The 23,817-nt window shown below is 39.6% G+C and overlaps 1 long non-coding RNA gene across 1 annotated transcript in view; it reads left to right on the forward strand.

The window, feature by feature from the left end:
- The window catches only part of LOC125173640 (uncharacterized), a 65,154-nt gene that overhangs the window by 36,084 nt on the left and 5,253 nt on the right, over positions 1 to 23,817 (forward strand). The window contains exon 2 of the long non-coding RNA XR_007155101.1: positions 13,789 to 13,865. This is a non-coding gene — a long non-coding RNA (uncharacterized LOC125173640). The remainder of the gene's footprint in view (positions 1 to 13,788; positions 13,866 to 23,817) is intronic.

A 23,817-nucleotide genomic window follows, 5' to 3' on the forward strand; every position in this document is an offset into this window, starting at 1 on the left:
TTGTAGATATAGAAATCTTCATGGGTTTTCAGTCAGTTGTTGGAGTATAGAGATACTTGGTGAGTAGGTCCCTTGCACACACTCAGACATTCATATATTTGCCTTGGGGATAATGCATCTTTTGGGGGCGGGAATAATGTATCTTAACCCCCTTCAAACTTAACTTACCATCCTTTCCACTTTTGAAATGGCAGAAATTATTCTCTGACCCTTCATGCCCACCTATCTCCTCTATTGGACATAGGCAACTTGAGGGCAAGGTCTCTGATTCTTAATTTTTTAAATCCTTCCTACCCAATGCAATTCTTGACACATAGTAACTGCTCAATAAATGTATGTTCTTCTGAAAGAATAAATGAGTAGTGAAGCCTTAGGGAAAACAATGTTAGTGCCATGCTGTTGGGATCATCATCAGTGTGATTTGGTAGAAAGTACAGTAGTCTAGGACTTAGCTGGACTTAGGCTCAAGTCAAAAGTCTTCTACTTTTTGTTTTCAGTCAAAATGATCCCAGTTTCTAATCTATAAAATAGCACTCTCCCAAGGTTACTGTTAGGATTAGCAATTCAGTAGGTATCTGTGGTTGGCAGCCAGAGATCAGCATGACAGGTGCCTACTCTTTACCCTCTATGAGCCTGTAAAGTCACCTGTAAAATGAGAATAACAATAACTACCTCTCAGGATTCTGGTAAGAATTCATGTGTGTTTTTTTGTTTTTTTTTTTTTAAATTTTTTTTAACATTTATTTATTTTTGAGACAGAGAGAGACAGAGCATGAACGGGGGAGGGTCAGAGAGAGAGGGAGACCCAGAATCTGAAACAGGCTCCAGGCTCTGAGCTGTCAGCACAGAGCCCAACGCGGGGCTTGAACTCATGGACCGCGAGATCATGACCTGAGCCAAAGTCGGACGCTCAACCGACTGAGCCACCCAGGCACCCCAGAATTCATGTGTGTTAAGTAAACCTTCAAAAATAGTTTGTGTTAATTATATGGAGAATTATTTTTGGAAGTCTTTGGAACTGTGTTCACAATGCTTTAAAAGTGATTAAAAGATGGAGTTATTGATTTAGTGTTCACCAGCTGAGGCTTGTTACTGTTAGAAAGCCAGCCTGGTTTGACTTGCTTTCCCTTGCCCTGGTATGGCTGAGGGCTGGCTAGAGGAAAAGCCCTGGATAACAGATATTCTGGCAGGGAGAACATTAACACCCACTCTTGAGCCAGGAGGTAGGTGTTAATGTCTCTAGCTGGATTCCTAGTGGCAGAGATATTTAACACCTTCCTGGGATCCAGGAACAAGGCACCCTCTCTTTAAATCTAACTTGGCAGGTAAAAGGAAGAGAGCATTTCCAGTTGAGCTGCTGAGAAAGTACAGAAAGCTCTGTGCCACAAACACAGAAGCCAGTTATCAGAGGACAAACCCTAAGTGGAGAGGGGGCTTCCTTAACTGAGTTGTTTGGAGAGGGACTCTGGTGGACTTGCCCCAACAAACCTCACCAGTGTGGGGATTTTAGAAAAATAGTGGCTCTAAGACAGGATAAGGATGCATGACATTCAGGACACATTGGAAATCCACATCTGGATGCAGCCTGAAGTACGATACTGTAACAAGCATGGCTGTTTGAGTGATTCTGCTTCCCAGAGGACCAAGGGGTAAATGCAGGAACTCAGTGGAACCAATTCCTCAGGAGAAAGAATGGGAAGTAATGTGCTCAACCGAGTCACCCTTTGAAGGTGAACCCAACTAGCTTGGGGTCAATTTGGAGACTACTATGGCTGTCTTAGCCACAAAGTTCATGGTGGAAGTCAGGCAACTCCAAGAACTAATAAAAACTCCTTCTTTATCAGGGTTTGACTGACAGCAGTGGTGAATTTTGACTTAGACTGAGCTTGAAATGTGCTTGTTTTCTCTCCAAAGCTGAGACCCATTTGCACAACAAGCAAAAAGACAAGGTAAACAACTTCTGTTTAGACTTTCCAAGGTCTGCTTCCCTGGATGACTTTGCAAGAACTCTGTGACACCACCTCACCCTGGAGTGAACCCAAACACTGGGGATCTTTTCAACATCCAAAAAGGGTCACTTCTTTGAAATGTGATGACTCCCTAGAATGACTTTCTCATTTAAATTACGTGGATATCAGAAGAGCCCAGGCCAGGAGGTGAAGCAGAGCAAACTCACTCTCTTTGACTATAAAAGAAAATGCATATTTTTGATGAGCCTGCACCGGCTGCCTTCTCAGGCTTAGAATGATGTTTTCTTCCCCTTTTGCCTACGAGGAATGTTGTAAGTAGGCATAAACAAATGCCTTCATTATTTATTTATCCTAGTCGTGCTGCACTAAATCATTCTACATGGGAAATTTGCTATTTTGTTTGGCTGGCAACTGCTTAAGCTAATAGGCTATGAGAGTCTTCTTTGGGGTTAGCACTTGGAATTATTCTAGTACAAATGAACACCCATTGGACTGAAAGTTGTTACAAAAACTGGAGGCATGAGTTTGGGTAAAAACTCCATCACTCTGACCTCTGGCATAGTGTAGCCTAGGATATATTGTGAATTTAAGGATAATCATCTTTCCACCTGGGCTGTGCTCGAGTATGTCACAGAGTTCTGAATGAATGCCTCTCTTGGATATTAGACTAATGGGGAGTCTTTCCAAATTTTCTTCAGAGTGATTACCCATAATATAGAAGAAATGGTAGGCAATAGCAGGTTTATCAAATGAAAGCTCTGGTTTGGTTGATTGTTAAATACTGTGTTTTGCGCCATGCTGAGTAAAGTCACTTAGCACTCTGTCTCCACATCCCTTTCCCGAAACTCAAAGAGACTAGGCTAGAGATCCAGTTGGGATAGACATTTAGTCATCTCCGCCGACACAGGCAACCACCTGATTCTCCTGCTTCTGTCAATGACATCACCATTGTCCTAAAATTACCCAGGCCTATGAACACTTATTCCTGAAAATTCATCCTTTGCTGTTCTTCCCAAATATGGCTGGGCCTTTTCACTTCCCTCAACATCACCCTAATACAGGCTCACAACCCCAAATGACCATATGCATCCCAGCTCCTCTTTCTGCCACCACAAGTCTTCATATTTATTTATTTATATAGGTGGGGCACTATGCTAAGTATTTTACATGAGTCTTTTTATTTAATGCAAACAACCATGCTTACAAGAGGTAAGTACTTTTTAAGCCAATTTTCAGGTGTCTTGCTTGTGGTCACATGGCAAAAAGGGCTGGAATTTGAATCTGGATGTGGTAGACTGATTGTATTTATGGCCCAAATTCTTCTCTCCTTTCTGTATCCTTGTCTTTTTCCATGTGCCTTTAGAATTCTCCTATCAAGAGGTAGAATCCATTGTCCTAACCCTTGAGGCTTAGCTCAGCCATGTGATTTGCTTTGGCCACTGAGATGATAGTAGATGTGATATAAGTAGAAGTTTGCACCTTTTTTGTTTGTACTCTTGTCCTCTGCTATGGCCATGAGCAAAAACATGTCCATGTCAGCCTGCTGGAGGGTGAAAGCCCCACTGACAAGATCCAGGTCACCCCAGTTATCCTGGCCTTGGTCATCTTGGATCAGATTACACCTAGCCAAGGCAGCAGAGCTGCCCAGCTGCCTAAGCTCCAAAATCCATTACACATAACTTTTGATCAAGTCATCTTCCTGTTAAAAACCAGCCTACCAACCAGTTAGTCAACCTACATATTTCTCTTTAATAATTACATTCTGCCTAAAAGATAAAGGACAGACTTCTGAATTCCAGCATGTAAGAATCTTGGAAGTCATAAATGTCCAAACAAGAAGTAAAAAGCTAAACAAGCAAACAATCAATAACTCTTCTTAGATCTGTCAGAGAAGTGATGTTATAGGGCAAACCACTGCTTCCCAAATAAAAAAGACAGACAAGCAAATACAGAGAATCACAACTTACCTGAGCAGAAACCTCTGTAGAAACCAATGCTGTGGTGGAAAAATTTGAACCATAATTGGCAAATCGCTAAAAGCTCGGTGTGGATAGGTCTGTGAGTTAAAAACTGCAGTGGCGGAGTGGAGGGACCTCACAAGTTTTATTTCTTGGAACTCTCACAGGTTATCGTAGAGAAGACCAGAAAAAAATAAAAATTCCCTTTGTGCTTCTGGTGGCGGTGGGGAGGGGAGTGGTCATATTGAAATACACCAGAGCATTCTATTCTTCTTAACCAGACCTACCCTTAGAGAACCTATTTTATCAGCACCTAATCTATTGGGGTTTTGACAGAGTCTAACCAGCCTAAGGGAAGGGAAATACCTTCCTCCAGTCATTCTGTCCCACATCAAACTGAGGAAAAAACTGAGAGGTATTTGTGACATTTACAACCCAGGGGCATAGGCTCACTAACAGACTGAGACCTAATCATAGGACTGTAAAACACCCCTCCTACCTTCCTCCTCACCCCAAACTTACCACAACATCATTCAAGGCCTATTTATTGTAGTTCCTCTTACCCAGTACTTTATGTTTGGATTTCAACAAAGAATTACAAGGCATACTAAAAGAAAAAACAAAACAAAACAAAATGCCACAGTTTGAAGAAACACAGCGACCATTAGAATGAGACTGAATTAGGCCTAGGATGTTGGAATTATCAAACTGTGAATTTAAGACAACTATGATTAATATGCTGAGGGCATAAAAAAGTGGACAACATGTAAGAATATATGGAAACTTAAGAGATGGAGATTCTAAGAAGGAATGAAAAAAGACACGCTAGAGATCACAAACATTGTAACAAAAATGAAGAGTGTCTTTGATGGGCTCATTAGTAGACTGAGCATGACTGAAGAAAGAATCTCTGAGACTGAGGATATGTCAATGGAACTTCCAAAACTGAAAAGCAAAGAAAAAGAAGAATCTATTATCCAAGAACTGTGGGAAAACTACAAAAGGCATAATGAGAATACTAGAAGGAGAAGAGAGAGAATAGAAACAAAAGAAATATTTCAAACAATAATGAATGAGATGTCCCCAAATTAATGTTAGACATTAAACTATAGATCTAGGAAGCTCAGAGAACACCAGTCAGAATAAATGTAAAAGAAAAATTACACTTAGGCATAGCATATTCAAACTCCAGAAAAATCGAAGACAAAGAAAAAATCTTCAAAGAAACCAGAGACAAAAAAACTACCTATAGAGAAGTAAAGACAAGAATTACATCTGACTTCTCCCCAAAAACCATGTAAGAAAGAAGAGATTGGAGTGTTGAGAGAAAAAATCCACGAATCTGGAGTTCTGTGCCTATGAAATTATCCTTCAAAAGGAAGGAAAGAATAAAGACTTTCTCAGACAAATACTGAGGGAATTTGTTGTCACTAGATCTATCTTGCTAGAAATGTTAAAAGAAGTTCTTCAGAGATAAGAAAATTCATATAGGTAAAAAAAACCTTGGATCTACATAAAGAAAGGAAGAGTGTTCAAGAAGAAATAAGTGAAGGTAAATAAAAACTTTTATTTTTCTTATTCTTAATTGATCTAACAAATAATAGTTTGCTCAAAATAGTAATAGCAACAATATATTCCATTATGTTTGCTTATGGTGTGTGTTTATATACCTATGTATAAGTGAAATGAATGACAGAAATGATACAAGACACAAGAGAGAGGAATTAGGAATATATTGCATTAAAAACCACTTGCATAACCCAGGAAGCAGTAGAGTGTTATTTGAAAATAGACCCAGATTAGTTGTAAATGTATACTGCAAATACCAGGTAAACACTAAAGAAGTTAAAAAAAAAAAAAGGTATACCTGATATGTTAAAAAGTGAAAATGGAATCCTATAAAATGTTCAATTAAAACCACAAAAAGCAAAAAAAGTAAAAGACAAAAATTGAAACAAAAAAAAAACCAAGGACAATGAATACAAAACAGTAACAAGTGTAGTAGATATTAATTCCCCTATATCAAAATCACTTTAAATATCATTGGTTTTTACACCTATTAAATGACAAAGATTGTCAGAGGGGAGCAAAACACAAATAAATGAATCCACTATTATAATTGAAGACTTCAGCACTCCTCTATCAGAAATGGACAGATCCAGCAGGCATAAAATCAGTAAGAACATAGTTGAATTCAATAGTTCAGTCAATCAACTAGATGTGATTGACATCTATGGACTACTTCATCCAACAAGAGCAGAATACACATTCTTCCCAAGATCACATGGAACATACACTAAGATAGACTAGCTTTGGGGCCATAAAACATATTTCAAACAATTTAAAAGACAAGAAATCATACAACATAAACTTTCAGAATGAAATTGAATTAAACTAGAAATCAAAAACAGAATAGCTAACAATCCCCAAATGCTTGGAGATTAAACAATGCACTTGTGAATCACACATGGGTCAAAGAAGAAATCTCAAGAGAAATTAAAAAATATTGTGAACCAAATGAAAATGAAAATACAGTTTATCAAAATTTGTGGGATGCAGTGAAAGCAGTGTGAAGAGGGAAATTTAAAGCATTGAATGCATATACTAGACCAGAAAAATTTAAATAACCTAAGTTTCCACCTTAGAACACTAGAAAAAGAAGAGCAAATTAAATCCAAAGTAAGCAGAAGAGAAAAAATAGTAAAAACTAGATCAGAAATCAATTAAATTGAAAGTGGGAAATCAGTGGGGTTGCTTAGGTGGCTCAGTCAGTTGAGCGTCTGACTCTTGATGTCAGCTCAGGTCATGATCTCACGGTTCATGGGTTCAAGCCCTGCATCAGGCTCTGTGCTGACAGTCCAGAGCCTGCTTGGGATTTTCTCTCTCTCTCCCTCTCTGCCCCTCTCCTGCACGTGGTCGGTCTCTGTCTCTCTCTCTCTCTCTCCCTCAAAATAAATAAATAATCTAAAGAAATAAAACAGAAAATCAGAGAAAATCAGTGAAACCCAAACTGGTTGTTTTATTTTTATTTTTATTTTTCTTAATATATGAAATTTATTGTCAAATTGGTTTCTATACAACACCCAGTGCTCATCCCAAAAGATGCTCTCTTCAACACCCATCACCTACCCTCCCCTTCCTCCCACCCCCCATCAACCCTCAGTTTGTTCTCAGTTTTTAAGAGTCTCTTATGCTTTGGCTCTCTCCCACTCTAACTTCTTTTTTTTTTTCTTCCCCTCCCCCATGGGTTTCTGTTAATTTTCTCAGGATCCACATAAGAGTGAAACCATATGGTATCTGTCTTTCTCTGTATGGCTTATTTCACTTAGCATAACACTCTCCAGTTCCATCCACGTTGCTACAAAGGGCCATATTTCATTCTTTCTCATTACCACGTAGTACTCCATTGTGTATATAAACCACAATTTCTTTATCCATTCATCAGTTGATGGACATTTAGGCTCCTTCCATAATTTGGCTATTGTTGAGAGTGCTGCTATAAACATTGGGGCACAAGTGCCCCTATGCATCAGTACTCCTGTATCCCTTGGGTAAATTCCTAGCAGTGCTACTGCTGGGTCATAGGATAGGTCTATTTTTAATTTTTTGAGGAACCTCCACACTGTTTTCCAGAGTGGCTGCACCAGTTTGCATTCCCACCAACAGTGTAAGCAGGTTCCCGTTTCTCCATATCCTCTCCAGCATCTATAGTCTCCTGACTTGTTCATTTTGGCCACTCTGGCATGAGGTGATATCTGAGTGTGGTTTTGATTTGTATTTCCCTGATGAGGAGTGATGTTCAGCATCTTTTCATGTGCCTGTTGGCCATCTGGATGTCTTCTTTAGAGCAAACGGGTTTTTTTAAAGATGAAAATTGAAGGGCGCCTGGGTGGCGCAGTCGGTTAAGCGTCCGACTTCAGCCAGGTCACGATCTTGCGGTCCGTGAGTTCGAGCCCTCGAGCCCCGTGTCGGGCTCTGGGCTGATGGCTCAGAGCCTGGAGCCTGTTTCCGATTCTGTGTCTTCCTCTCTCTCTGCCCCTCCCCCGTTCATGCTCTGTCTCTCTCTGTCCCAAAAACAAATAAACGTTGAAAAAAAAAATTAAAAAAAAAAAAAGATGAAAATTGATACGCCTTAGCCAGCCTAGCAAAAAAAGAGAGAAGACACAAATTACTAATATCAGAAATGAAAATAGAGACCTCACTACATATCCCGTGGACAATAAAGGATAATAAAGGAATATTATGAACAACTCTATGCCCACAAAAATCAATAACCTAGATGAAATGGACCAGTTCCTTAAAAGGCACAATCTGCCAAAATTCACACAAGATGATATAGATAATCTGAATTGTATATATCTGTTGTAGAAATTGAATTAATAATTAATAACCTTCCAAAACAGAAAGCACAAGGCCCAGATGGGTTCATTGGTGAATTCTACCAAACATTAAAAAATATATATGCTAAGTCTCTATAATCTGTTCCAGAACAGAGAATCAGAGGTGATATCTCCAAACTCATTCTAAGACACCAGCATTATTACCTTAATACCAAAATCAGACAAAGACATTATAAGAAAACTATAGATCAATATCTCTCATAGATGCAAAACATCTTGAACATAGATGCAAAAATCCTTAGTGAAATGATGCCAAACTGAATCCAACAATATATAAAAATAATTATACACCATGACCAAGTGGGATTTATCCCAGGTGTGCAAGTCTGGTTCAACATTACAACATCAATTAATGTAATCCTATGACATCAATAGGCTAAAGAAGAAAAAAATCACATGATCAGATGAATAGATGCAGAAAAATTATGTGCCAAAATTAAACATTCTTTTATGATAAAAACTTTCAGGAAACTAGGAGTAAAGAAGAATGTCCTCAACTGGATAAATAACACAAAAAACCTACAGCTAACATCATAATTGGTAGTGAGACACTTGAAGGTTTCCTGTGAAGATCAGGAATAAAGCAAGGATGTCCCTTCTCATCACTCATTTTGAACATGGTACTGGAAATCCTAGCAAATGAAATAAAACAAGAAAAGGAAATAACAGATATACAGATTGAGAAAGAAGAAATAAAACTGTCTTTGTTCACAGAAGATATTATTACCTATATAGAAATTACAAAATAATTGACAAAATAAGCTCCTCCTGGAACTAATAAATGATTATAAAGTTATCATATATTATATATTATAAGGTGTCAGGATACAAAGTTAACACACGGAAGTCAATAACTTTCCTATATACCAGCAATGAACAAATCAAATTTGAAATTAAAAATACAATACTATTTACATTAGCATCCCCCAAAATGAAATATTTAGGTATTAATCTAACAAAGCATGTACAAGATCTATATGAGGAAACTACAAGACTATTAAAAAGATAGCAAAGAAAATAAATGGACAGATCTTCCATGTTCAAGGATGGGAAGATTCAATATTGTCAAGATGCCAGTTATTTTCAATTTGATCTGTAGATTCAATGAAATCCTAATAAAAATTCTAGCAGGTTATTTTGTGAATATTGACAAACTGATTCAAAAATTTATGTGGAGAGGCAAAAGATCCAGAATAACCATCACAATATTAAAGGAGAAGAACAGAGTTGGAAGACTGACACTTCCCAATTTAGAGTTACTGTAAAGCTGAAGTAATCAAGACAGGATGGTACTGGTGAAATAATAGACGAATCAATGGAACAGGATAGAGAACCCAGAAATAGACTCACACAAATACAGTCAACTGATCTCTGACAAAGGAGTAAAGGCAATACAACAAAGAAAAGATAGTCATTTCAACAAATGATGCTAGAACAACTAACCATCCACATGCAAACCCCTCCCACACATCCAAAACTGAATCTAGACACAGATCTTACCCCCGTTCACAAAAATTAACTCAAAATGGATCATAGACCTAAATGTAAAACACAAAACTATAAAATTCCTGGAAGATAACATGGGAGAAAATCTAGGTGACCTTGAATTTGGTGGTGACTTTTTATATATACCAAAATCCTGATACATAAAAGAAATAATTGATAAACTGGATTTCATTAAAATTTAAAAAATTTTTTTGCTCTATAAAAGACAATGTCAAGAGAATGAGAAGGCAAGCTGCACACTAAGAGAAGATATTTGCAATAGACATATCTGATAAAGGATTGTTATTCAAAATATGTAAAGAACTCCTAAAATTCAACAATAAAAACAAACCCAATTAAAAAATGGACCAAAGACCTGGACACCTCATGAAAGAAGATATATAGATGACAAGTATATGAAAAGATGCTTCACATCATGTCATTATGGAAATGCAAATTAAAACAATGTGATACCACTACACACCTATTTGGCCAAAATCCAGAACACTGATAACACCAGTGCTGGTGAAGATATGGAGCAAAAGGAACTCTCACTTACTGGTGGTGGGAATGCAAAATAGTACAGCCACTTTGGAAGATAGATTGCCAGTTTCTAAAAAAAATTAACTGTATTCTTAACATGGGATCCAGCAAACACACTTATTAGTATTTACCCAAAGAAGTTAAAAATTTATGCCCACACTAAAACTGCTCATGGATGTTCATAGCAACTTTATTCATAATTGCCAAAACTTGGAAACAATCAAGATGTCCTTCAGTGGGTAAGTGGATAAATAAACTGTGGTATGTCCAGACAATGGAATATCATTCAGCATTAAACAGAAATGAGTTATCAAGCAATGAAAAGACATGAAGGAGACTTAAATGCGTATTACCAAGTGAAGGAAGCCAATCTGAAAAGGCTATATACTGTGTGTTTCCAACAATATAATATCCTGTACAAAAAGAAAAGAGAAGTAAAGAAAAGAAACAATGGAGACAGTAAAAAGATCAGTGGTTGCTAGGGCTTAGGGTTTTACGGTTAGTGGAGAAGGAAAGATGTACAGGTGAAGCACAGAGGATTTCAGGGGCAGTGAAACTACTCTATATGATGCTTTATGGTGGATACATGTCATTATGCATTTGTCAGAACTCATGTAATGCATAATACCAAGAGTGAACCCTAATATAAACTGTAAAGTTTGGGTGATAGTGATATGTAAATGTAGATTGATCGTTTGACAATGTGGTAGGTTCATCCTTTGTAACAAATGTACCACCTAGTGGGAGAGGTTGATAGTGGGGGAGGCTGATAGAGGTTGATAGTGTATGTGTGGAGACAAGGAGTATATGGGAACTCTCTGTTCTTTATGATCAAATTTACTGTGAACCCAAAACTGCTCTGAAAATAAGTATCTAAAAGGAAAAAAATAAGTAAGCCAATTAACTAAAACAAAACAAACCCAGATAAAGTACAATTCTTTAGCCTCGACAGAATGATCCTGTACCTTTAAAACCTTCCTTTCTCAGTTTTCCATCACAAACTTCTGCTCTAGCCAAAGCAGCCTATTCAAGATCCCTCAGATATTCCTGTCCTTTCCCACTATTGTCCCAGCTCACAATGTCTTCTCTCCTGCTCTCAAGCACCAAGTCCTAATCCAACCTCTGTAGAAGTGATCTCTTCAGCCTCTGAACTCCCCTGCATTTGTGCTCTTAGCATTGGCTACCCTGTGATGTTAGATACTGCATATGGTTTTATGTATGTGTGTTAGCTGTCTAGTATGCAAGTTCTCTTAGGACAATGACCATGCTTTTTTTGTTGTTTATTTTTATTTGAGAGAGAGAGAGAGAGAGAGAGAGAGCAAGTGGGGAAGGGGCAGAGAGAGAGGGAGACAGAATCCCAAGCAGGCTCTGTGCTGTCAGCACAGAGCCCAATGCAGGGCTTGAACTCAAGAACCATGAGATCATGACCTGAGCCAAAATCAAGAGTAGGATGCTTAACTGACTGAGCCATCCAGGTGCCCCAAGAATCTTGCCTTATGATTTGTGTTATCTCCCTCAGACCTGCTTGTATTTTATTCAAGAATTAAATCAAAGTATCAAAATTTCCATTAACATTTCAGAATAAGTGACCACAAAACTTTCACATTGGGAGATACATCTCACAGTCTCTCTGTCACAGTATCACTGGTGGAAATCATTCTAAAGCAGCAGTGAGAGTCACCTTCTGATCTCCAAGGAGCTGGATTCCCAGGAATTATTACTCCTCTCTTAGTAGTGAAGGTCTCAGGCCTCTCCGTGTTAGGGAGTGACTTTAGTCTAAAAAACATTACATGGCTGTTACCAGAGGGGCCAGCTTTGTCTACACTCAGCCCTGGGAAGAGTGAAAATGCACCCATTTCCAAGACTAATGATTGGAGAGCCCTTTCCTGGGCAGGAAGCTCTCAGCTCTGTTGTCTCTCTTATTCTCTCAGAGCACTGGAGCAGTAATTCTTATCTGGGTGTAATGAGGAATGTCTCAATTTGACGGTGGTGGTGGGAGAGTATATCACAAAAGCTTCTCAGTTGACTCCATGGTCCCCCTTCCCCATTTACCCTCAACCACATCCACACTGAGAACCACCACTCTAATAATTAAACCCTTAGTACAAGGATACATCTCTCCCCCTAACTATGTATATTCCACCAGGGAAATCTGATTCTTTTTTAGTGTATTCTAATTATGCAGACATTTCAGGTAAAAGATACTTTACCTTTGCTCCAAACTATCTAAACCATGATCTCAATCTGATCATTTTGTTTTAACAGTTCCAACCTTAAAGTATTCAATCTTTGAGTATTCAACAGTTCCACCTTGTTCTGTAGAGAAGTCTGTGTGTCCATAAAAATGCACCATGTTTCTTTGTCTGTCCTTGAGAGTCTGAATAATTATATGGGATTTTGATAGAATGTATACCGTATGTACTGTGCATGCTGGTACATGCATACATAACATACTAATTGAATTGTTTTAAAAACACAAATATTTTGCAGGGCTACAGAAACACACACTAAATATCTAAATCTACAAACTGCTGACAAACAGCACCTTTCCTAACAAAAGAGAGCAGCTTAATAACAGTGTTAGAAAGCTGGCAATATGTTTGTTAAAATCTTTAATTAGGGACAAGGCTTCCCAGAGGCCTCTGAAGGCAAAAGGTGTAAATGGAGGAACTGTCCCAGCCTGCGTGCTCCGTGGTGGCTCTGTTCCGAGCACAGATGGGCTGGTGAGGAAACTGTGAATGGACAAATGATAACAGACTACTCTGTAATTCCAACATCAGCTCATTAGCAATCTGTCAGAGATTTAATATGTATACTGGTGAAAATGCAGAAATCACATGATTGTTACACAATCATGCACGTGTCTAAATGAAAGGCCATTATAAATTGATTGGCATAATGGCTATTAATAAAATGATAATGTCACAGGAAGTACATTGGATGCTTTGTGCCCTTGTTGGAAAATGAGGATTTTGTGTGCTCTTAGGCCGTCACAGGAAGCTGAGGTAACAATGGTTTTACAATAGAAATCATTAAAAAATAAACAGCTAGGCTGGCATGGTGGGATATGTGAGGGACATGAAGCCAGACAGGTTTCCAAAGAATGAACAGTGACATTTCTCAGTTCTGTAAGACTCTGTGTCTTAAATTCCCTTGGATCACAAACCTGGTTTCCAAATGATGTTAAACTTGCTAGTTAGTGTTTCAAATAGTTGCCATTGAAAATATATTTATTCAAAAAAGAAAAAGAAAATATATTTATTTACGTTGTATGTACATATCAGGCTATAAATTTGAAATCCAGGTTTGGTCTCTGAAAGGAGAAAAAGAATGAACATGTATAGGGCACTTATTATATGCCAAGTACTTTACGTTTGTGATCTTAATTTAATTTTCACAGCAACCTAATGAGATATTTTCTCCATTTTACAGGCATAGAAGCAACTAAAAAACAAATATGTGTTTGAGCCCCAGAGAGATTATGTGGCTTCATAAAGATAGTATGGCTGGTAAGTGGAGATGATTCTATTTTAACTCAGTTAAATATGGTTCCAAAGCTTATCTTTTTTCCACCACATTATATTGTCTCTCATAATGTCATGCACCCTGGGGAGTAGCCTTTTAGGATCCTTATTACTTACTATGGATAGGCGCAAGGGCCCAAGAGATTCAGCTGGTCTTAATTTAGATAAAGGCATTCAATGTTAATGGCACAAATGGACAATGGCTTATTTAAAGTATACACTTTTAAATTTCTTTTGGGGGGATATTTCTGCTTCAATATCGTGACATGTCTGTACATGACATGAGGAGTTAGAGTAATGATTTATAAAATCTAGTAAAAAAAAACTCTTAAAGAGGATATATATTATATGTACCATTTATATAAAGCTCAAAAACAGGTCAAACCAATTAAAACTGTTAGAAATCAGGATGGTGACTACCTCTGGGGAGAATACTGACCACAAACTGGAACTAGGGGATGTCTGGGATTGGGATATTCTTGCTCTGGATGCTAATTTTTACCGGCATGTTGAGTAACTTGTGATTTGAATACTTTCTTTTGTGTATTTCATACTTCAATAACACCCTCCAAAATTGAAGACAACATTTTTTCTTTATAATGATTGAAATTGGATGCCTTGGTTGATTTCCATATATTTTGGCCTTGGGCAAAATTATTTTTTACACAAAGCTTATAGCAAGGGAATGTGTGTCTGCCTTTGTTCCTATGAGTGAGCGTATGCACACTTTCTTTTTTTGAAATGTTTTAAAATTTAATGTTTATTTTTGAGGGAGAGAGTGAGCATGAGGGGGGCAGGGGCAGAGAGAGGAGACACAGAATCCAGAGCAGGATCCAGGCTCTGAGCTGTCAGCACAGAGCCCAACGTGGGGCTCGAACTCACACACTGTGAGATCGTGATCTAAACCAAAGTTGCACACTCAACTGACTGAGCCACCCAGACACCCCCTTATTTATGTATTTGTTTGTTTGTTTGTGTGTTTATTCATTCTGAGAGAGAGAGAAAGTGCAAGTCGGGGAGGGGCAGAGAGAGGACAAGAGAGAAAATCCCAAGCAGATTCCACACTGGCAGCGCAGAGCCCATGGGGCTGGAACTCACAAACCACAAGATCATGACCTGAGCTGAATCTGATGCTTAACCCACTGAGTGCCCCTGTATGTACATTTTCTTAAGCACACTCATATCCAGGAAATGGAGAAATACCTGTATCCTTTCTTACTTTCTTCTCTCAAATTTTTGGAAACAGAATGCCAGTCAAATGTGAATTTTATACAAGTGGAGATTAGTAATGGAGCTTTCTTGGTTGGTGATCCCTTGTTGGCAGCAATCTCCTGTGCAAATGGCAGTGGCAGGCACCCTCCCCTCTCAGGAACCAGCTTCTCCAGCCAAGATACTAAGTCCACTCTTACCATGTGTCTTGCCCCATCCCTCCTCAACTCTTCTCATTGTCAGGCTCCACGAAAGAGCCAAGGGGTTGTTTGAAGAGGATTTATGCATCCCACAGACACCTGAAAGGCTGATTCTGAGGGCCCTTGGACTGACTTACCCTGTTCACCAGTGCCTCAAATGTCGTTCCTGCCTTGGAATATATTCCTGTCTTCATGACCCAACCTTTTTTTTTTATCAACAAGATAACTACAAATAAAGTAGATTGTTGAAATGCTGCATGGCATAGCCTCTGCCAAAATGAAGCGTTTATTTTTAGAACTTTATCTTAAGAAAATCATCAGACAAAAGATGTATATTTGCAAAGATGTATATTTCCTAAAGTGTAGTTGGAGAACTGTCAGCATCAATATCACTTGTAACACTTGATAAAATGCATATTCCTGGGTCTTATGCCTTCCTTCTTGATGCAGAATCTCTAGATGTGGGGACCAGCCATTCAAATATTTAAAATACCTCAGACGATTCTTAGTCACATTAAAGTTTTATATTCAGGGACATGTTTCAGTATAATTTCAAAGAGGAACAAAAGGAAGGGATCTGATAACATTTTTGTTTCTAAATATGTGTGTAGGTGGTGCCAGAAAATAAAGAGTGCTTGTCTCTGGATGGTATCCTTATTTTTCATTGCTTTCTTCTATATTTTCTGATTTCTTTTTGCATTGAACATATATCACCTTTTTATTCTAATAACTCAGTAAAAACTTTTTTTTAAGAAGGTATTTGATATTCTATTTCCTGGACAGGTACTCCAGTTGTATTATCCCAGTGAAATTTGTGGCTGGTTAATTCAGAAGATAACACTGACTACCTGATCCTCTTAAGATGTGAAATATCTTGAAGACATCCCTCTGTTGGTCCATAGATCACTCAATATTGCCCCTGGAGTAGAACCTTCTGAACACAGTGGTAGCTTTATGGCTTATGTTTTATATCAGAGGGACTTTTACTCATTAGAACTGGTGCTTCTTTTAGAGGATAAGAATGGCGAGGAAGGCTGAGAAATGCATTCTCTGATTTTGGGAGGTGAATCTGATACTTGAAGAAAGACTATCTGACTCTTGTATGTAGGAGATTTGCAGCAACAGAAAGAGTACTGAAGAAAGGGAGAGGTCATCAATTGCAGTTACATCTTGCTTTTTATGCTCTCTCTCAGCCTCTTACTCCTAAAAGTGTTCTTTTCATCTCCTCCTCCTCCTCTTCCTTCTTATCACTCCTCCTCCTCCTCCTCCTCCTTCTTCTTCTTCTTCTTCTTCTTCTTCTTCTTCTTCTTCTTCTTCAGTTTGTTCTTATAATGAAAGAGAGGCAAAAATGAGATCCACTGAAAGTCTAGTATTTTGCCTCTCAGACCACAGTCTTGAGAGTGCATTTTTCTTAATCCAATTCTGTTTCAAATGTTGTCAGGATGTACCATAATTGGTTGTGTTAAATGACACTGGAACCACATTGCTACTCACTCTGGAAGTGATATGAGCTCAGCATGCTGCTGATCAAATGCACTTCTGCATTAAAACTATTATAAGCAGAATGCCTCGATGGGATTCTTTCCTCCTAATAGTTTTCCAGGGTTTATGCTGAAAGGGTTCTGTCAATCAAGTTGAAAATCAACTTAGCACCCTGACTTGGATTAATGAAATGTAGCAGCCACGATCTCAGCAGAGAGGCCACTGTTCCTTGGTTCCAGCATTATCAAGCCACACTAAAATGCCTCATTATAACTGATACTCACTGATAATACACTTTTTTTTTTAAATTTTTTTTTCAACGTTTATTTATTTTTGGGACAGAGAGAGACAGAGCATGAACGGGGGAGGGGCAGAGAGAGAGGGAGACATGGAATCAGAAACAGGCTCCAGGCTCCGAGCCATCAGCCCAGAGCCTGACGCGGGGCTCGAACTCACGGACTGCGAGATCGTGACCTGGCTGAAGTCGGACGCTTAACCGACTGCGCCACCCAGGCGCCCCAATACACTTTTTTTAAATGCAGAGAATATCTCCAAAAAGACTTCATTGCCTTACATACAACCTGCTAGAAGAGAGACCCGTGTCAAAGACAGAGAGCTGAGAGGAAGTAGGACATGCTAAATGTGCTTTCACAAGTACCCTGGAGGCAGACTTGGTGCAGACTCTGACTTTCTTGGGTGGCTTGGAGTCAGGATAATGCACTAAGAATCGATACAGAAATAGAGATATGGCCCAGAATAGATTGTTGTGAAAAGGGTTCTGATAACATTGCCACCAATAATGGGAATATGAGAATTCCAAATGAAAAAATTATTTTCCTAAGGAAAACAAGATGTCACAATGCAGAAAGGCTATGACAACTGATATGCCAGTTGACCAGGTGAAAGAGAAAAAAGCTTCTTGAATCACTGAGGCACTGCCTGGCTGTGTAGTCCCCATATCACTGAGTCTCAGTTCTTCTATAACTAAGACTTATGATTCCAGTTCTCCTCAAACAGAAATATTATTCTTCTGGTTTCCTGGACAGAGGCACCCACACTAAAATAATCCATGTTAAAAGAAAATTACAAGGTCAAAGTACTGGTGAAAACCTTGATAGATTTCATGCTAATTCTACTTTCCAGAAAGTTTCTGCCAGCTGCCCCTGAAGAGAAAGATGGAATAAACCAGCAAAGCCTGGGGTGAGGTGCAAGTATTTCCAGCATGGAATTCCCAGCATGGTAGAATACCATGAAGGTGTACAACAAAGTAAGAAACTGAGGAAGGAACAGTATTAATTATACTTCAATATTGTTTATTTGAGGGTCTCTCTTCAGAGGCAACTGGGGTGATTTCACAGGAAGGGAGAAGAAAACAGTTTTTCATGGGTGGTAGAGCTATTGTTAGTAAAGTTTTAATGAGGCACTCTGGGCATGGTCTTCTTAGCACAACCAAAATGGCCCTGGAGGCTGTGGGGTCACATGACATTAATATGGGGGGAATACTTGACTTCATTCCGTTTGCCTCACATTCCTTTCCAAACATTAATTGCCTGAGTTTCTCTGTTCAAGTGAAAAGAATAAGCATACGCAAATTTTTCACTTGATTGTTGTATTACATTTGTCTATATTTCTTCTAGATGCATTTGTGTTCAGGTTATGTATTCCAGCACATGTCCCCTCAGGTATAGGTGAGGAACAGAGCCTCTTACATTCTCAGTAGGCCGAATTATGGTGTATATTGAGGACATGTGCTGTGCCTTGTACTAAGCTCTTTAAAATTTTTTTTTATATTTTCATTTTATTTTTGAGAGAGAGAGACAGAGACAGAGTGTGAGTGGGGGAGGAACATAGAGAGAGGGAGACACGGATCTGAAGCAGGCTCCAGGCTGAGCTGTCGCCCAGAGCCTGATGTGGGACTTGAACTCACAGACCAGATCACGAGATCATCACCTGAGCTAAAGTCAGACGCTTAACTGGCAGAGCCACCCAGGCACCCCTAAGCTGTTTTTTAAACCTTATATCCACCTGATCCCCTTACAACTCTCTGAAGTTGGTAATGTTCATTTTATTCCCAATTTACAGGAGATTGGGAAAGTGAAAGGTTGAGTAACTTCGCTCAAAATCATCCAGCTAGCAAGTGGATTCTAACCGGGCCTGTCTGTCTACAAAGTACTATTCCTCCCTGCAGTGTTCTCTACCTTCTGGGATGACGATGCTCCATGCTTGAGCTCCTCCTGATGTGAATTCTTAGTGTCCTATGTTTGATTGGAAAGGGTGCTCTGTTTCTATCCCTCCAACAAGCCCTGGGTTACTTTTTGAGCCAGAACCTGCTTTGAGAAATTGTTGCCACTAAAGAGGAAACAGCCTGTTCAGGAAAGAGCTCTAGCTTTATGGTCAGAGTGATCTGGCTTCCAATCTTGGCTCTTATACTTGTTAGCTATGTGATCTTGGCCGGGTAACTTAACCTCTCTGAACTGCAACTACCAAGCCCTCTACACAGAAAAAGCTAAAACGTTATTAGGGGTATAAAACCTCTAGATTATATTCAGGCTCTGTGCTTCTAGAAAGGTGGTATGTCTAGGGGCTGGGAAGTGAGAATACAAGGAGGATAAAGGATCTAAGGAAGAAAAAGAGGACTGAAGCAGAAACTTGAGCATTGCTTCTTCTCATTTTGTTTTCTTTATAATTTTAAAAAATAATCATTACACATTAATAGAAAGTGGGTCTCAGGGTACAAGTGACACCCTCAGTTGGAAACTAACATTGGTGGCTGCTTGACAGAGATGATCATCTGTTAATCTTCCAATAGCCCAGTCTGGCAAGATTAGTAGTCCTGCAATACAGTTGAGGAAACTACGGCTTAGAGAAGTTGAGTAACTTGCCCAATATCACACAGCTTGAGTGGGATTTAAAACCTAGGACCATCTAGCACCAAATGCTGTCCTCTTCCCATGACACCCTTCTTAACCCATGTAACACTGAGTTCTAGGTATGTTACAGGGTCCACTTCTCTGCGTTCCCCAGCTTCCGGGCAGCTGGGCCCACTGAGCAATCTACCCACTGTACTACACAGAGCAGTGGGGCCAGAGGCAATGTTCCCTGAAAAGTAACACAGAAAATTTGATACTGGAAGGTCACTGAAGGTCAAACCACTTGAAATGGATTTCCCAAATTTCATTGTAGTTAAAAAACAAAAACAAACAACAACAATAACAAAAAGGACTAGGACCTTATCTTGGTAATGAAACTAAAACTACAGTGAAATGAAATTAAAATGGTCTGCTGCCCTTGGTTTCCTCTTCCTGTGCTCTGCCCTCATATGGGGACACTTTGCTTCAATGAGCTCCAGTGGGAAAGCACCATGCTTTTAGCTCCATGCCTGACACGTGGGCACTGAATACATACTGGAATCCCATAATTCAGCTAGGCCTGCAGGTCCCTGACTGGGAATGGCCTCACTCTCCTTGAACCCTCGGTCTTGGCCACTGACCAGAAGCTGTTCTATCAGTACTTCCCTGTCTCCATGTCCTCCAGTTCGTTGATTTTTGGTTCAACCTTTCCCCTCATATTATCTGTGTCACGGCTGAACGTTCTGGTGAATCCAGTCAGAGATCTTTCTTGAACACCTTGGAACAAATGCCTGAAGATCCTAGAACAATTTCACATTAAAAATCCCTTTTATTAAGCAAATGTATATTGCGGATTGGGCTCTGGGCCTCTAAGGGTCCAGCCTAGGCTAGATGCTGGTGATAATGTGGTGAAAAGCCAGGTGCAGTCCTGCTTCATTTGTTACCTTTCAATTCCCACCTGCCTCATTCCTGGGAGCCACCATCCCTACCCAAGGCACACCCTCTCCAGTCTTACCCTCTGCCATCTGTAGCCAGTCCAGCCTTCCCTCCCACCCTGGTTGTCTTTCCAGATGCTCTGTTCCACCTGCGCACAAATGGGAATGTGTCTTCTCCCCTGGGATGACATTGTCTTAAGAGCTCTGCTACTGCTTCCCAAACATCCTTTTAAAGTTCTCAGGTGAGATTTACTGTTTAGTATTTATTTATTGATTCACTCGCCAATTATACACTGTACCCTGCCTAGAAACCACATAGCATAGCATTTGAGCATGGACTCTGGAGTGAGAGTGAATTTAAATCCTGGCTCTGCCACTTACTAGCTGGGGGACCTTGGGCAAGTTGCTTTCGTTCTCTGTACATGAGTTTACTGGTGCATAAAATATGGGATGATAATATTACCTACTTCATAAGGACTGAGATAAGTCATGTAAAGTGCCTAGAACAGCACTCAAAGACATCCTCAGTATTACTTACTATGGCTATTGAGCACCAGCGCTGGGCTAGGAGCTAGGATGCAGTGGTGAACAGTACAGAGACAGTTAAAGAAACTAATACAACAAAGGAGGAGATTTGTAGCAGGCATAGTACCAGGTGCTAGAGTGTATGGTGGGAGGAAACTTGCTAAACACACATTGCAGGGCCTTATTGTATTTGTTCCCTGTGGCTGCTGTAACAAATTATCATAGTTCATGGCTTAAAACAACACAAATTTGTTATCTTATAGTGGTGGAAGTCAGAATTCCAAAATGGGTCTCACTGTGTAAAAATCAAAGTTTCAGTAGGCTGAGTTCCATTCTGGAGGCTCCAAAGGTGAATCTGTTTTCTTGCCTTTATCCAGCTTCTAGCTCACATTCCTTGGTTAGAATTCCCCTTCCATCTTCAAAGCCAACAGTGGCTGTCAAGTCATTTTTATGATGCCTGTCTCTTTGGTTCTGACTTTACTGTCTCCTCATTTAAGGACCCTTGTGATTGCATTGGGCCCACTTTGGATAATCTATTTTAAAGTCAGCCAACTAGCAGTCTTAATTCCATCTGCAACTTTAATTCCTCCTTGCCTTGTAACATAAGATATTAACAGTTTTCAGGGATTAGGACGTGGATATCTTTGGATAGGTCCAATATTCTGCCTACCACACTTACGTTCAGAGCTTTTGATTCAGTAGCTCTGTGATGGGGCCCAAGAATTTGTATTTCTAACATGTTCTCAAATGTTTCTGATGCTACTGATTCAGGAGCACACTTTGAAAAACACTGATGTAGAGACTTTGGACATTCACATCTTCATCCATTCAACAAACTTTTTGGATCTCTAAGTGTGAACCCAATATTACACCGGATGTTGGGAATAGTGCCTGCAAATTAAAAAACAAACAAACAACCCTTCCCCCTCAAAAAAAACCCCATAATCTAGCAGAGGGGCGAACAGTTTCAGTTTGGTGTGATATATAGTCAAATAGAGCTATGTGCAAAGTGCTAAGCATTTCCAGAGAAGAGAGCAACTGACAGGGGCAAGGGTATGCTTTATAGATGAGGTGACATTTGAGCTGGCCATTAAAAAGTAAAGAGGAGATTTCTAGGAGTTAAGGAGGAGAAGAATATGGCAGGTATTGAGAATAGCATATGAGAAACAGCACAACATATCAAGCGATGAAGAATAGTTCTATGTAGTTGGAGTGGATAGTGCATAGCAGTGGAGAAGAACTGGACCTGATACTAGAAAAATGCTGTGCTGTATTAAGCAATATAGTGGACCTGTCTAGTTGCCTCTCAGCCCACACTGTCTTTGAGAACATTCCTCTCTAGAGATCCTACTGAAGGTGTGAACCTCAGGCTGTCATGTTTTGTCTGCATGACCTTACTTGACCCATGAGCTAAGCCAATCAGATTTCCTTTCTCGGGGCACCCAGGTGACTCAGTCCATTAAGCTTCTGACTCTTGATTTCAGCTCAGGTCATGATCTGATGGTTCGTGGGATTGAGCCCCACGTTGGCTGCTTGGGATTCTCTCTTCCTCTCTCTCTGCCCCTCACCTGCTCTCTCTTGCACTTTGTCTCAAAATAAATAAATAAACATTAAAAAAAAAAAAAAGAATGCCTGTGGGGGCAATGTGCCTTGATGAACTTGTGGGGAGTGGTGAGGAGAGGGTAGGGAGGAATCTGAAGGGGAATGGGGTAGAGTCACAGTAAGAAGCAGAGATACTAAAGGCAGCAAGAGAGGAGCCAGCAGACATGGGATATTATCCTTAGCAACTCCCCTGCTGCTTAGCTTCACTTCTTCCTTCATGAAAGTCCTTCCTTCCTTTCTTCATGGTTCCTTCTTCTTTTTTATTTTTATTTTATTTTTTTATTAAAAATTTTTTAATGTTTATTTTTGAGAGAGAGAGAGAGAGCAGAAGCAGGGGAGGGGCAGAGAGAGAGGGAGGCAGAGAATCTGAAGCAGGATCCATGGTGACAGCAGACAGCCCAAAGCAGGGCTTGAACTCATGAACTGAGAGATCATGGCCTGAGCCAAAGTCAGACGCTTAACCAACTGAGCCACCCAGACGCCCAATCCTCCTTTTTAAAAAACAAATACTTTCTTTTATTAGAGCAGTTTTAGGTTTACAACAAAAGTGAGAATAAGGTACAGAGATTTCCTATATACCACCTGCCCCCACACAAACAAAGCCTCTCCTTTTATCATTATCTCCCAACGTCACTCACCAGAATGGTACTTTTTTTTTTTTTTAAACCGAGGGTGAACTTTCACTGACACATCATAATCACCCAAAGTCCATCCCTTTTTCTTTAAAATAAACTTCTTTTTCTTTTTTAAAAAATTTTTTTAATGTTTATTTATTTTTGACAGAGAGAGAGAGAGACAGAGCCCGAGCAGGGGAAGGGCAGAGAGAGAGATGAAGACACAGAATCTGAAGCAGACTCCAGGCTCTGAGCTGTCAGCACAGAGCCCAATGTGGGGCTCGAACTCACAAGTTGTGAGATCATGACCTAAGTTGAAGCTGAATGCCTAACCGACTGAGCCACCCGGGCGCCCCTAAATTTCTTTTTCTTAAATGGCATGGAGTACTTTTTTTTTTTGGCAAATGATGATCACTATCTAATACAAAGTTCACATTTGATCTTGGCAGAAATAAGCCAGTGGAAGTGTATGAGGCAAAGGAATAACACAGTTTGATTTGTGTTTCAGAAAGATCTCTGGC

The sequence above is a fragment of the Prionailurus viverrinus genome, chromosome C1 (assembly GCF_022837055.1).
Source record: "Prionailurus viverrinus isolate Anna chromosome C1, UM_Priviv_1.0, whole genome shotgun sequence".
NCBI classification, from domain to species: Eukaryota; Metazoa; Chordata; class Mammalia; order Carnivora; family Felidae; genus Prionailurus; species Prionailurus viverrinus.